Below are 12,789 nucleotides of genomic sequence, written 5' to 3'. Positions count from 1 at the left end.
ATGCAGTTCCTCATCAGGTGGGTCCCCGAGGGGTTCCGCCGCCCCTGTTTGACCTGTAGAAGGTCGTCCTATAGGAGGAGGTTGCGCACAAGGCAGAGCCTCTGACTCTTCAGAGGCAGCAAGATCCCGGTCCCCACCTGTAGCAGCGGAGACCGAAACCCCTGAGGGTCCAGCGTCCACGTCCCCTTCTGGAGAAGTGTCCATCTGTTCACCTCCTGCTGCCTCCTCCGAACCACCCTTTTTCTTTTTCTTAGGACCCACCTTTATCCACTCAGCGCCCTCAGCACTAGGAGACCCAGACTGGGCATGGGCTTCTGTGTCGGCCTTTTGCCGGTCCCTTTTGACCTTACCAGTAGTGCCCTTCTGCTCCTTCTCAGCCCTCCTTTTGGACTCCCGCAGGTCCTGCAGCCAGGTTTTGGGATTTGGTATTTTACCTGTCATAGACTCTGGAGACACTTCACTATTTGGTACGCCCTTATTGTCTCCAGAGGCTCCAGGTTGTTGTTCCTCCTCCTGAGGGGTGGTCTGATCTTTTGGTCCTTGGTCGGACGTCTTGGACTTCCCCTTTTGCTCATCTTCCCGAAATCTGTGAGGGCAAGAAAAATAAAAGTGACCTGGAGTCTGGCAAAAACTGCATTTCTTTTCCTTAGGGCATTCTTTTGTCTCATGTTCTTCACTAGCACAATTTCTACATGATACATGACAGTTTTCTTTTGAATGACCATAGCGCCCACAATTTCTGCAATATACTGGCATCCCAGAAAAGAAGAAATCCCCATTTGTTTGCCCTATTTTGAAACGGGCAGGGGGGAGCCGTATACCACCTGGTGTATTTGGATCTCTTGTACACTTCACAAGGAATTTCCACTTAGATGTCCATATGTTATATTCGTTTAATATCTTCCCAATACATTTAACACTTTTAAAATAAATTGCTAGAAATGACATTACTTCTGGAGCAGAAACAAAGGGCGAAAATATTTTTACAATAACCAGTCTTACCTCATCCAGGACGTGCTCAACAATTTGTATCCCTTTCAAAACAGGACTATTTTCAACTTTTTTTTAACTTTTCTAGTACATCTCTAAAAATACCTTCTCCGGTGAATGTGATGTCATAGTCACCTCTTCTGGGATAATCCTGGATGGAGAGAATTTCATTCCTTTGTACGCCAAGAAGGTTCCTGAGCACGTCCTGGACTACATACCCTAATTTCCTCATATCCGAGCCACCCGCCGTGAAGTGAACTCGGATAGAGTTTTTTAGCCTCGCATAAAGAGGCACGAGGTTAGGGTCAACCTCCATGGAAAAACGCAACAAGGTTGCAAATTGCAGCCGCTTGCAATCTGCGCTCCCAGTGTTCTTGCAGCGAAAAACACCTGGAAGCTGGGGGATCGCAACTCGTTACCCTGGGACTAAGCCCTCTCCCTAATAGCAGCAAGCAGGTTAAGTCCACCAAAGTGGACGATCCTGCCAGGCCAAGGAGAGGGGTACCCGAGTGCCCTTCAACCACAATCTCCTGCAATAAAGCACTTGATCGTAGCCAAAAGGCCGAGAAGCGATAACCAGAATTGGTTTCCGACTACGGTGCCACCCAAGGATTCTGAAAAGTCCATTTGTGGAGATGGCCACCTGGACTCCCATTAAGAAGTCATGCTGTCAACCTCTAGATCCCTCACATGCCTGCACTTTTCGGCTTGCTGCTGCTGCAATCCACGCGTTTTAGATCTGCATAACTCCACCTCTTTTAGCACAGTACCCTCAACCCCCGGCTGTTCCCACCCGCCTCAACACCGTTGGAAGGGAGGAGAACCAATTAAGGCGGGGGGGGGGTGGAACGAGCAGCTGTCTACCCTTAGCAGGAGGGTTGCTGATTAATTACCTCTCCTGCTGCTGCTGCTGCTGGCTGTCCAGCAGCAGACTGAAGGTGGCTGCTGCTGTGCGCAGGTATATAAAGGCTCAGAGCCTATTATGACACGCGCAGCCAGCGTTCCATTGCCACATTCCGTCTACTGCAGGCGGGATACCTGGATGGCTGAATGTCACTGAGAAGCTCACAGAGACCGCCATAAGCAACAGTTTAAAAGAATGCCACAGACTAATCAACCAAACTTTTTGGGTTGGTTTCTCTTTTATAGTCTGCAGGCATTAAATGAAAGAAGTCAGTGTTCCAGCAGAGGGAGACAACGTTTCAGAAAAGGCATTGTAGCAAACCAAAAAAGAAATTTTAAGCGCAGCAGAGTAACCAGCTCACATACCTGTTAGCTCAGGTGAGTTTAAAAGGCTGCTGTTGATAACAAGGGCATTTGCTAAATAGATGGTGTGTGTGCAACAATATACTGAAAGGTCAATTATATTGTGCAGCTTATCTCACCACCTGTAGTTATTTAGGTGAAAGCTCCAAAATGCTTGCCTAATATGTCTGTTTATCCAAAAGGAAGTATAGAGGGAGAGCTAGATAGATAGCATTGCATTACATTACATTACATGGCAATGCAATGCACAGTTGCTGAAGTTGAACCAAAATGAGCTTGTCATCTGGCTTCTGCAACTTTTAACATGAAAAATCCAATGAGGAGAAGAAAAGCAAAGCCAAAGAGTCCATCCCAAAATCCGACAAACAAGCAAAATGAACAAAAAGCATTGAATTCAATTCTTTCTGATTTTAGAAACTGCATTAAAGAAGGGGTGCACCGGTCCTGGAGATACTGCAATACCAGGTCAATGCGTGGAGTGGACAGAGCAAGCTCTTTTTCCATCTCCCTGTTCTAAAAATCCATTTAATATATGGTCCCCAGATAGGGGACGTATCAGATATTAAACTGATAAGAACAGATACTACACTTGATCTTAGCCAAAAGGCCGAGAAGCGATAACCAGAATTGGTTTCCGACTACGGTGCCACCCAAGGATTCTGAAAAGTCCATTTGTGGAGATGGCCACCTGGACTCCCGTTAAGAAGACATGCTGTCAACCTCTAGATCCCTCACATGCCTGCACTTTTCGGCTTGCTGCTGCTGCAATCCACGCGTTTTAGATCTGCATAACTCCACCTCTTTTAGCACAGTACCCTCAACCCCCGGCTGTTCCCACCCACCTCAACACCGTTGGAAGGGAGGAGAACCAATTAAGGCGGGGGGGGGGGTGGAACGAGCAGCTGTCTACCCTTAGCAGGAGGGTTGCTGATTAATTACCTCTCCTGCTGCTGCTGCTGCTGGCTGTCCAGCAGCAGACTGAAGGTGGCTGCTGCTGTGCGCAGGTATATAAAGGCTCAGAGCCTATTATGACACGCGCAGCCAGCGTTCCATTGCCACATTCCGTCTACTGCAGGCGGGATACCTGGATGGCTGAATGTCACTGAGAAGCTCACAGAGACCGCCATAAGCAACAGTTTAAAAGAATGCCACAGACTAATCAACCAAACTTTTTGGGTTGGTTTCTCTTTTATAGTCTGCAGGCATTAAATGAAAGAAGTCAGTGTTCCAGCAGAGGGAGACAACGTTTCAGAAAAGGCATTGTAGCAAACCAAAAAAGAAATTTTAAGCGCAGCAGAGTAACCAGCTCACATACCTGTTAGCTCAGGTGAGTTTAAAAGGCTGCTGTTGATAACAAGGGCATTTGCTAAATAGATGGTGTGTGTGCAACAATATACTGAAAGGTCAATTATATTGTGCAGCTTATCTCACCACCTGTAGTTATTTAGGTGAAAGCTCCAAAATGCTTGCCTAATATGTCTGTTTATCCAAAAGGAAGTATAGAGGGAGAGCTAGATAGATAGCATTGCATTACATTACATTACATGGCAATGCAATGCACAGTTGCTGAAGTTGAACCAAAATGAGCTTGTCATCTGGCTTCTGCAACTTTTAACATGAAAAATCCAATGAGGAGAAGAAAAGCAAAGCCAAAGAGTCCATCCCAAAATCCGACAAACAAGCAAAATGAACAAAAAGCATTGAATTCAATTCTTTCTGATTTTAGAAACTGCATTAAAGAAGGGGTGCACCGGTCCTGGAGATACTGCAATACCAGGTCAATGCGTGGAGTGGACAGAGCAAGCTCTTTTTCCATCTCCCTGTTCTAAAAATCCATTTAATATATGGTCCCCAGATAGGGGACGTATCAGATATTAAACTGATAAGAACAGATACTACACTTGATCTTAGCCAAAAGGCCGAGAAGCGATAACCAGAATTGGATTCCGACTACGGTGCCACCCAAGGATTCTGAAAAGTCCATTTGTGGAGATGGCCACCTGGACTCCCGTTAAGAAGACATGCTGTCAACCTCTAGATCCCTCACATGCCTGCACTTTTCGGCTTGCTGCTGCTGCAATCCACGCGTTTTAGATCTGCATAACTCCACCTCTTTTAGCACAGTACCCTCAACCCCCGGCTGTTCCCACCCGCCTCAACACCGTTGGAAGGGAGGAGAACCAATTAAGGCGGGGGGGGGGTGGAACGAGCAGCTGTCTACCCTTAGCAGGAGGGTTGCTGATTAATTACCTCTCCTGCTGCTGCTGCTGCTGGCTGTCCAGCAGCAGACTGAAGGTGGCTGCTGCTGTGCGCAGGTATATAAAGGCTCAGAGCCTATTATGACACGCGCAGCCAGCGTTCCATTGCCACATTCCGTCTACTGCAGGCGGGATACCTGGATGGCTGAATGTCACTGAGAAGCTCACAGAGACCGCCATAAGCAACAGTTTAAAAGAATGCCACAGACTAATCAACCAAACTTTTTGGGTTGGTTTCTCTTTTATAGTCTGCAGGCATTAAATGAAAGATGTCAGTGTTCCAGCAGAGGGAGACAACGTTTCAGAAAAGGCATTGTAGCAAACCAAAAAAGAAATTTTAAGCGCAGCAGAGTAACCAGCTCACATACCTGTTAGCTCAGGTGAGTTTAAAAGGCTGCTGTTGATAACAAGGGCATTTGCTAAATAGATGGTGTGTGTGCAACAATATACTGAAAGGTCAATTATATTGTGCAGCTTATCTCACCACCTGTAGTTATTTAGGTGAAAGCTCCAAAATGCTTGCCTAATATGTCTGTTTATCCAAAAGGAAGTATAGAGGGAGAGCTAGATAGATAGCATTGCATTACATTACATTACATGGCAATGCAATGCACGGTTGCTGAAGTTGAACCAAAATGAGCTTGTCATCTGGCTTCTGCAACTTTTAACATGAAAAATCCAATGAGGAGAAGAAAAGCAAAGCCAAAGAGTCCATCCCAAAATCCGACAAACAAGCAAAATGAACAAAAAGCATTGAATTCAATTCTTTCTGATTTTAGAAACTGAATTAAAGAAGGGGTGCACCGGTCCTGGAGATACTGCAATACCAGGTCAATGCGTGGAGTGGACAGAGCAAGCTCTTTTTCCATCTCCCTGTTCTAAAAATCCATTTAATATATGGTCCCCAGATAGGGGACGTATCAGATATTAAACTGATAAGAACAGATTTTTTATTTTTTTTTTTAATTTGGCTATCCCCTGCAGAGGGATAAAACCGTTTATTAAAACTTTAACAAATTACAAGCATAATTAGACAAATACCAAACGTTAAAAGACAAATGAAATTTACAAAACAAAAAAATACAAAGATTTTAAATAATTAGGTTCCATTGGTCAACAAGCCATTTTTTGGAAATATGTACATTCTTCTTTTTGTCAATTAAATAATAAGTATACATTTCACATAAACATAAACTTAAAACATCATTCACTGATAAAACATCTTGTTTAAAAATAGCAATGTTGCGCGCTTTCCAGAGAGATGACTTGGCACAGTTCACTGTCTTCCAAGCCATTGTGTACTGGTCCATTTTGGGGCATTCCATAAGTCCGTATAGCACAGTTTTATATGTAAAGTCCTTGAGGTCTGCCACCCTTTCCAGTAGGGGGAGCAGTCTTCTCCAGAAATCCTTTGCAAAATTACATGTCCATAATAGATGTTCCACCGTTTCCTCTTCTTGGCATCCGGCTCTTGGGCAGATGGCAGACCTCACAAATCCTCTTCTGTATTGGAATGCCCGGCAAGGAAGACAGCGGTGCATGCAACTCCAAGCCAGATCTCTCTGTTCATTAAAAAGATAAAAAACGTTAATCATTTTCCAGATAGACATAGATTTGTCATCATCATATCTGTCAACATTACATATTTCCTCACTTTTACGTATTTCTTGAATTAGTTTCTTACTATTTCTTAATTCCTCTATTTTCTTAGTCCCTAAATTAAAATCGGACACTATTTTCCTTAAAATCTCATAATGCGTCGACAAATTAAAAGCATGGGGCACAGATATATTAACTTCATACCATCCAAACTTTCTCATAAAAAATCCTGTATTAAAACGCATAAAAAAGGACCAATAGTGATTCTTAAAAAGGGCATTAAAACAGTAAACGAACAGATGGATTAAAAGAAACCTATTAAAATCTGGAAAATCTTTACCACCTTTTACTTTTGATTTCATCATGATTTCTCTTTTCAGCTTTTCCATTTTTGAGTTCCAAAAGAAGGTAAAACAGGTTTTGGTTATCTTTTTTAAAACATTAACAGGCGGGGGGAAAACCATGCTAAGATACAATAAAAGAGGTAAAATCACCATCTTTAAAACCAATACTTTACCCTCCATTGTAAGTCTCCTCATGTTCCACATACATATTTTCGTATTTACTTTCTGTGTAACTGTTTCCCAACTATTATAACCATCATTTTTTTCAGTGAATGATATACCTAAAATGGAAATGGATTCGGAGACATTAATTGGTACATCACGTAAAATCATCCCCCCAACACTTAAAATGTTACACTTATTAAAATTGATTTTAAAACCAGAAGCTAGACAAAAGGATTGCACTTGATGGAGAGTGGCCGTAAGTGATGGTGCATCTGTACACAAGACCGCCACGTCATCCATGTAGCCTACAACCTTGGCCTCCAAACCACCGCTTCCAGGCAGAGGGACACCGCATATCTGTTTATTTTGGCGTATTGCACATAACATTGGTTCCAGTGCACAGATAAACAGTAGGGGGGACAGAGGGCATCCCTGTTTCACCCCTGACCGTAAAAATACCTCTTGTGTCTTAAAACCATTCACTAAAATCTTACTTGTACAATCCTTGTAAAATGCTTTAAGCGATAGTAAAAACCCTTCTGGTATGCCCATTTTCTCTAAAACTTTAAAAAGATAAAAGTGTGAGACACGGTCAAATGCTTTTTCAAAATCAATAGATAAAATCGCCATTTTCCCCTTTCTGTCTTTCACATCCTCAATACAGTCTTTCACTAAATTCAGATTGTCCCATATACTGCGCCCCGGCACCCCACACACTTGATTAGAATGAATAACTTTGCTGATGACTTCTTTTAGACGATTTGCACAAATTTTAGCCATTATTTTATAGTCACAATTTAAAAGTGTTATTGGTCTCCAGTTTTCTAATTTTGATTTATCACCTTTTTTGTATAGGAGGGAGACTTCACCTTTCTTCCAGGAATTTAATAAAACCTTATTATTAAAAACCTCAGTAAACAAATAAAACAAATCATCTTTTAAAATATCATAAAAACATACATAAAATTCTATTGGGATGCCATCAGGACCAGGGACCTTTCCAGTTTTAAAACTTTTAATAGTTTTTAACACTTCTTGTTCCGTTAAAACTTGGGATAAAAACTCTTGGGATGCGGGATCTAAAACAGCTGTTAGTCCTTGCAGCGAATCATCCATTAATTTATTATCTATATTTTTTCCATGAAAAAGATTAGAAAAAAAAACTCTACTTTACCCAGCATATTTTTTATATTATTCTCACCATCTATATGGTCAATTATCACTTTTTCTTTTTTCTTTTTCCTAAAAAAATATCTGGAACACTTTTTATTTTCTTCTATTTGTTGTACTCTAGAACGAAAAATTATCTCTTTTCCTTTTTGTTCTAGCCATTTTGAAATCTCTTCTTTTAAGTTTGAAATATCAAGTTGTACATCTATCCCATTGTCTTTGAGCTTAAATAATGTTTGTAGGCGGGTATTTAAAATTCTATATTCTTCATATTTTTCTTTGGCTCTACATATACTCTTTTTAATAAAAAAGTCTTTTATTTTTACTTTCATTCTATCCCACCATACACTCATAGTCTCATTTGTTTTTTTCCCTTTTCTACATTTCCTATAAAACTCAATAAAATCTGATAAAATCTGCGGGTCGGTTAAAAGGGATACGTTCATTTTCCAGCTTTTCTTACCACATTTTTTGTTGTCATTTACTTTTATGGTAAAGGATAAAAGTTTATGGTCTGAAAATATATTAGTTAAAACTTCACATTTGGCAGGTATTGTTTTATCTGAACCAAAAATAAAATCAATCCTAGAGCTACAATTTGCATTGTTCCAAGTGAAACCGGCGTCCTCTGGGCTGTCACTATGACACTCTTTATATATGTCTATCAATTTAGCATCTTTGACTATATCATGTAGCATACCTGAGGTTTTATCGTAGTTCCTGCTTACAGAGCTGGAGCGCCGGTTTTCACCTTTTAAAACACAATTAAAATCCCCTGCTAAGATAAAAGGTTCAGAGTTATTAATAAATAAAGGTAAAAGATCAAGCATTTCGGCTCTTTCATTTTTCTCTGGGGATCCATAAAAATTTAAAAACTGCCATCTAATACCATCAATAAAAGCTTTCACTAATAAAATACGACCTGGTAAAATTTCCTGAATAAAATCAATTAAAACGTTCCCTTTAAAAAGTATGGCTACACCCGCTGATCCTGCAGCATTCGATCCGGACCAGACAGATGGCCCACACTTCCACTCATCTTTATATTTTTGACATGACATTTCATGTGGGATATTACATTCTTGCAGAAAAAATACAGATGCAGTAAAACACGTAAAAAAATTAAAAAGAGCAGTTCTTCTCGTGTTAGATTTTATGCCTCTCACGTTGAGGGAAATACCTTTGAGTTCAGCCATCATTAGAAAATGTAGAAATTTTACTTAGGTAACTAAGAGCAACGGATTTACCTGTCCGATGAACCTGATCAGACCACTGGGCTTGCGCCTCCCTCCTCATCTGATAGTATCGTCACGAGAGTCTCCGTGGAGGAGGAAAGATTACCACATTTATATAAACCCGACGCTACACTGGCATAGCTCGGAGGGCTGGCTGGCAGAACCCGCTGGGTCTCCATTGGCTGGCCATGCAGTTCCTCATCAGGTGGGTCCCCGAGGGGTTCCGCCGCCCCTGTTTGACCTGTAGAAGGTCGTCCTATAGGAGGAGGTTGCGCACAAGGCAGAGCCTCTGACTCTTCAGAGGCAGCAAGATCCCGGTCCCCACCTGTAGCAGCGGAGACCGAAACCCCTGAGGGTCCAGCGTCCACGTCCCCTTCTGAAGAAGTGTCCATCTGTTCACCTCCTGCTGCCTCCTCCGAACCACCCTTTTTCTTTTTCTTAGGACCCACCTTTATCCACTCAGCGCCCTCAGCCCTAGGAGACCCAGACTGGGCATGGGCTTCTGCGTCGGCCTTTTGCCGGTCCCTTTTGACCTTACCAGTAGTGCCCTTCTGCTCCTTCTCAGCCCTCCTTTTGGACTCTCGCAGGTCCTGCAGCCAGGTTTTGGGATTTGGTATTTTACCTGTCATAGACTCTGGAGACATTTCACTATTTGGTACGCCCTTATTGTCTCCAGAGGCTCCAGGTTGTTGTTCCTCCTCCTGAGGGGTGGTCTGATCTTTTGGTCCTTGGTCGGACGTCTTGGACTTTCCCTTTTGCTCATCTTCCCGAAATCTGTGAGGGCAAGAAAAATAAAAGTGACCTGGAGTCTGGCAAAAACTACATTTCTTTTCCTTAGGGCATTCTTTTGTCTCATGTTCTTCACTAGCACAATTTCTACATGATACATTACAGTTTTCTTTTGAATGACCATAGCGCCCACAATTTCTGCAATATACTGGCATCCCAGAAAAGAAGAAATCCCCATTTGTTTGTCCAATTTTAAAACGGGCAGGGGGAATCCGTATACCACCTGGTGTATTTGGATCTCTTATACACTTCACAAGAAATTTCCACTTAGATGTCCATATGTTATATTCATTAAGTATCTTCCCAATACATTTAACACTTTTAAAATAAATTGCTAAAAATGACATAATTTCTGGAGCAGAAACAAAAGGCGAAAATACTTTTACGACAACAAGTCTTACCTCATCCAGGACGTGCTCAACAATTTGTATCCCTTTCAAAACAGGACTATTTTCAACTTTTTTTAACTTTTCTAGAACATCTCTGAAAATACCTTCTCCGGTGAATGTGATATCATAGTCACCTCTTCTAGGATAATCCTGGATGGACAGAATTTCATTCCTCTGCACGCCAAGAAGGTTCCTGAGCACGTCCTGGACTACATACCCTAATTTCCTCATATCCGAGCCACCCGCCGTGAAGTGAACTCGGATAGAGTTTTTTAGCCTCGCATAAAGAGGCATGAGGTTAGGGTCAACCTCCATGGAAACCGCAACAAGGTTGCAAATTGCAGCCGCTTGCAATCTGCGCTCCCAGTGTTCTTGCAGCGAAAGACACCTGGAAGCTGGGGGATCGCAACACGTTACCCTGGGACTAAGCCCTCTCCCTAATAGCAGCAAGCAGGTTAAGTCCACCAAAGTGGACGATCCTGCCAGGCCAAGGAGAGGGGTACCCGAGTACCCTTCAACTACAATCTCTTGCAATAAAGCACTTGATCGTAGCCAAAAGGCCGAGAAGCGATAACCAGAATTGGTTTCAAACTACGGAGCCACCCAAGGATCCTGAAAAGTCCATTTGTGGAGATGAGCTCCTGGACTCCCGTTAAGAAGACATGTTGTCAACCTCTAGATCCCTTACATGCCTGCACTTTTCGGCTTGCTGCTGCTGCAATCCACGCGTTTTAGATCTGCATAACTCCACCTCTTTAAACACAGCACCTTCACCCCCTGCTGTTCCCACCCGCCTCAACACCGTTGGAAGGGAGGAGAACCAATTAAGGCGGGGGGTGGGGTGGAACGAGCAGCTGTCTACCCTTAGCAGGAGGGCTCCTGATTACATACCTCTCCTGCTGCTGCTGCTGCTGGCTGTCCAGCAGCAGACTGAAGGTGGCTGCTGCTGTGCACAGGTATATAAAGGCTCAGAGCCTATTATGACACGCGCAGCCAGCGTTCCATTGCCACATTCCATCTACTGCAGGCAGGATACCTGGCTGGCTGAATGTCGCTGAGAAGCTCACAGAGACCGCCATAAGCAACAGTTTAACAGAATGCCACAGACTAATCAACCAAACTTTTTGGGTTGGGTTCTCTTTTATAGTCTGCAGGCATTAAATGAAAGAAGTCAGTGTTCCAGCAGAGGGAGACAACGTTTCAGAAAAGGCATTGTAGCAAACCAAAAAAGAAATTTTAAGCGCAGCAGAGTAACCAGCGCACATACCTGTTAGCTCAGGTGAGTTTAAAAGGCTGCTGTTGATAACAAGGGCATTTGCTAAATAGATGGTGTGTGTGCAACAATATACTGAAAGGTCAATTATATTGTGCAGCTTATCTCACCACCTGTAGTTATTTAGGTGAAAGCTCCAAAATGCTTGCCTAATATGTCTGTTTATCCAAAAGGAAGTAAAAAGGGAGAGCTAGAAAGATAGCATTGCATCACATTACATGGCAATGCAATGCACAGTTGCTGAAGTTGAACCAAAATGAGCTTGTAATCTGGCTTCTGCAACTTTGAACATGAAAAATCCAATGAGGAGAAGAAAAGCAAAGCCAAAGAGTCCATCCCAAAATCCGACAAACAAGCAAAATGAACAAAAAACATTGAATTCAATTCTTTCTGATTTTAGAAACTGCATTAAAGAAGGGGTGCACCGGTCCTGGAGATACTGCAATACCAGGTCAATGCGTGGAGTGGACAGAGCAAGCTCTTTTTCCATCTCCCTGTTCTAAAAATCCATTTAATATATGGTCCCCAGATAGGGGACGTATCAGATATTAAACTGATAAGAACAGATACTACACTTGATCTTAGCCAAAAGGCCGAGAAGCGATAACCAGAATTGGTTTCAAACTACGGAGCCACCCAAGGATCCTGAAAAGTCCATTTGTGGAGATGAGCTCCTGGACTCCCGTTAAGAAGACATGTTGTCAACCTCTAGATCCCTTACATGCCTGCACTTTTCGGCTTGCTGCTGCTGCAATCCACGCGTTTTAGATCTGCATAACTCCACCTTTTTAAACACAGCACCTTCACCCCCTGCTGTTCCCACCCGCCTCAACACCGTTGGAAGGGAGGAGAACCAATTAAGGCGGGGGGTGGGGTGGAACGAGCAGCTGTCTACCCTTAGCAGGAGGGCTCCTGATTACATACCTCTCCTGCTGCTGCTGCTGCTGGCTGTCCAGCAGCAGACTGAAGGTGGCTGCTGCTGTGCACAGGTATATAAAGGCTCAGAGCCTATTATGACACGCGCAGCCAGCGTTCCATTGCCACATTCCATCTACTGCAGGCAGGATACCTGGCTGGCTGAATGTCGCTGAGAAGCTCACAGAGACCGCCATAAGCAACAGTTTAACAGAATGCCACAGACTAATCAACCAAACTTTTTGGGTTGGGTTCTCTTTTATAGTCTGCAGGCATTAAATGAAAGAAGTCAGTGTTCCAGCAGAGGGAGACAACGTTTCAGAAAAGGCATTGTAGCAAACCAAAAAAGAAATTTTAAGCGCAGCAGAGTAACCAGCGCACATACCTGTTAGCTCA

At 43.0% G+C, this 12,789-nt stretch overlaps 4 non-coding genes across 4 annotated transcripts; all 4 read right to left on the bottom strand.

The window, feature by feature from the left end:
- Positions 1–2,684: 2,684 nt before the first annotated feature.
- Positions 2,685–2,875, bottom strand: LOC141199405 (U2 spliceosomal RNA). Its single transcript, XR_012271158.1, has one exon. It is a non-coding gene; the product is annotated as a U2 spliceosomal RNA (small nuclear RNA).
- Positions 2,876–3,996: 1,121 nt separating this feature from the next.
- LOC141199393 (U2 spliceosomal RNA) lies at positions 3,997–4,187 on the bottom strand. Its single transcript, XR_012271147.1, has one exon. It is a non-coding gene; the product is annotated as a U2 spliceosomal RNA (small nuclear RNA).
- A 1,120-nt stretch (positions 4,188–5,307) lies between these two features.
- Positions 5,308–5,504, bottom strand: LOC141200852 (U2 spliceosomal RNA). Its single transcript, XR_012272554.1, has one exon. It is a non-coding gene; the product is annotated as a U2 spliceosomal RNA (small nuclear RNA).
- A 6,388-nt stretch (positions 5,505–11,892) lies between these two features.
- LOC141199381 (U2 spliceosomal RNA) lies at positions 11,893–12,083 on the bottom strand. The gene has a single exon (XR_012271135.1). It is a non-coding gene; the product is annotated as a U2 spliceosomal RNA (small nuclear RNA).
- Between the last annotated feature and the right edge of the window lie 706 nt (positions 12,084–12,789).

The sequence above is a fragment of the Phyllobates terribilis genome, unplaced genomic scaffold (genome assembly GCF_046119375.1).
Source record: "Phyllobates terribilis strain yellow unplaced genomic scaffold, ASM4611937v1 Scaffold_108__1_contigs__length_5656254, whole genome shotgun sequence".
NCBI lineage: Eukaryota > Metazoa > Chordata > Amphibia > Anura > Dendrobatidae > Phyllobates > Phyllobates terribilis.
The sequence above is the reverse complement of the archived record's forward strand: the minus strand, read 5'-3'. Positions and strand labels throughout refer to the sequence as shown.